General features: G+C 37.0%; 1 pseudogene; it reads left to right on the forward strand.

The window, feature by feature from the left end:
- The first annotated feature begins 1,543 nt into the window (after nt 1–1,543).
- LOC145716255 (acireductone dioxygenase pseudogene) lies at nt 1,544–2,077 on the forward strand (annotated as a pseudogene).
- The last annotated feature ends 606 nt before the right edge of the window (nt 2,078–2,683 follow it).

Genomic DNA, 2,683 nt, shown 5'->3' on the forward strand with positions numbered 1-2,683 from the left:
TATGGCACACTCATTATTTGTCACGATTCATGTATGATAATGCAAGGATTCTATCTCTTTCAGATACACGTTAAGTTTCTAATTTATTCTTGTATACCCAGTGCACACTCATTAATACCACCAGCATGTCAAAAGTGGTCACTTAATTTTTTGAAATATGAAAATAAATTAAGAGATAAAGGCTCTAAATCCAGAAGAGTTTATCTTTATGTGAATGTGCTAACTATCCACTATATCTGTCCATGTATTTGACTATAAAAATGTCCCCCTTTAAATGGCATTATACTTTCAAAATAAAAGTTCTAAACATATTACTTGCCTCTTAAAGACTTGACCTAGACCAGGGCTTCTCAAACTTTAATTAGTGTACAAATCACCTGGAGATTTTGTTAAAACACATATGCATCATCCCAACCTCTGTGTATTCCGATTTTATGTGTCTATGTAGGACTAATGGACTTAAGTTTAAAACAAATTCCAGTAACGCCAATGCTGTTGGTCTGAGGGCCACACTCTGAACAGAACTGACATAGCCCATTAAATAACATTTGTAACTATTTTGTTTTTTAGCTAAGGACTAGTTTTATGTGCCAGGTATGGCACTATGTATGTCAGGAGTGAATAAAACAACTGCCGTCTCTGATCTTGAAAATCCCAGATAAGCAGCATAGAAACATTGTTGGTGGAGGAATGTGGTGATGAGTTTAATATATAATGAATATGACTTCAGAATGTCCTGGGCCATAAGCAGAGTTAAAAATTATTTACAATTATTTAAAGTGTTGGAGTATTCAGAATTTGTATACTTACCTTAATGGTGAGTTTTATACTTTTATATGTTTTCTTGTTACTAATTAGTGTCTTTCATTTTAATTTGAGGAACCCCCTTTTGCTTTTCTTGTCAGACAGGTCTCATGGTGATAAACTTCCTGTGGTTATGCTTGTCTGGGAAAGTCTTCTTCTCTTCATTTTTGAAAGACAGCTTTGCCAGGTATAGTTTTCTTTTTTCTTTTTTTCCACTTTCTTTCAGCATACTGGATCTTACTCTCTCCAGGCCTGCAAAATTTCTACTAAGAAACCCAATGATAGCCTTATTGGGGTTTCCTGGTATGTGATGAGTACTCCTAAAGAAGCTTTCATTTTATCACAAATGTAAAAGAATTAAATTTGCCAGTCAAAAGATATAAAAAGACTAAAGGGATGAAAAAACAAGATCCAACAATATGCTATCTACAGAAGATTCATTATAGCTTTAAGAGCATGAATAGGCTGAGAGTGAATGAATGGAAAAAAAGATATTCGTGAAGATGGAAACCAAGAGAGAACAGAGGTGGCCACACTTACATCAGACAAAATAGATTTTGAATCAAAACTGTCATAATGAGACAAAGAAGGTCATCATATGATGAAAAATAAGTCATCATCAAAAGTATGTAAGGGCCACTCTTCCTCCACCACCTCCCATAGCTACTGGTGTGGGGTTAGTGGGCCAGATAAGCAGGGAATTTGAGCAGGCAGGTGCTCCCAGTGCCCCAGTTGGGCCATGGTGCAGAGTCTGCCCATGACCCCAGGTGGCCCCACCACACCAAACCAGCCTCCCAGTTGGCCTGGAGCAGCTGCACCAGTTGGGAGTTCTTTGCTAGAAGTTGGTTGCTGACAAATACGAGAATGATCCAGAATTAGAAAAACCTGAAGAGAGAGAAACTACTCCTGGATGGACATAATAACTGTATGCAAAGATAAACAACCAAATCACGAAAAAAAGATTAAGATGTTCTGTGAGGAGCCCCTGGGTGATGAGATCTGCTCCATCTTGGACAGCAGTGGCTACTTTGATGTGAGAAATAAAGAAGACACGTGGATCCACATTTTCATGGAAAGAGGAGACATGATATCTCTTCCTGTAGGGATTTATCACTGCTTCATGCTGAGGAAAAGACCTACATGAAGGCCATGTGGCTCTTTGTGGGAGAACCAGTGTGGACAGCACACAACCCACCAGCTGACCATTTCGAGGCTGGGTGGTGGTGGGCAGTATGTGAAAGTTTTGGCACAGACAGCACAATGGTGCTCCTAGGGTCTAGCTCACCCTTCATTCACCCTTCTGAATGTCCTGAACATGATCACAGCAGAGAACCTGTCCTTTCTCCTTGCTTTTATATTGTTGACTTGGGATTAGGTGAGCTTTCCTTTGCAAGAGTTGATTGGAGTATGTTTTAATGAAAGGAGCTTTATTATAAAAGTGATTTTTACATAGAAGCAAGTCTTAACAAATTGAGTTTGAAATCATATCAAGTTGAAATCAATTCAAGAACACAATTGTATCAAACTGGAAATCAATAACAGGAAGAAAATTAGAAAATTCACAAACGTGGAAATATTAAATAGCATGAATATGAACACCCAATAAGTTGAAGAATAAATCAAAAGAGAAATAGAAAACTATCTTGAGGCAAATAATAATGGGGATACACAACATACCAAAACTTTCAGGATACAGAAAAAGCAATTCTAATAGTGATAAATGCCTAAATTAAGAAAAAAAAGTATTATCTCAAATAACCTAATTTTACACCTCAAGGAACTAGAAAAGGAAACTAAGCCCCAAATTAGCAAAAGGAAGAAAATAATAAAGTTTAGAGCAGAAATCAATAAAATGGAGATGAGAAAAACAAATAAAAAG

The sequence above is a fragment of the Leptonychotes weddellii genome, chromosome 11 (assembly GCF_054177405.1).
Source record: "Leptonychotes weddellii isolate Sample4059 chromosome 11, ASM5417740v2, whole genome shotgun sequence".
NCBI classification, from domain to species: domain Eukaryota; kingdom Metazoa; phylum Chordata; class Mammalia; order Carnivora; family Phocidae; genus Leptonychotes; species Leptonychotes weddellii.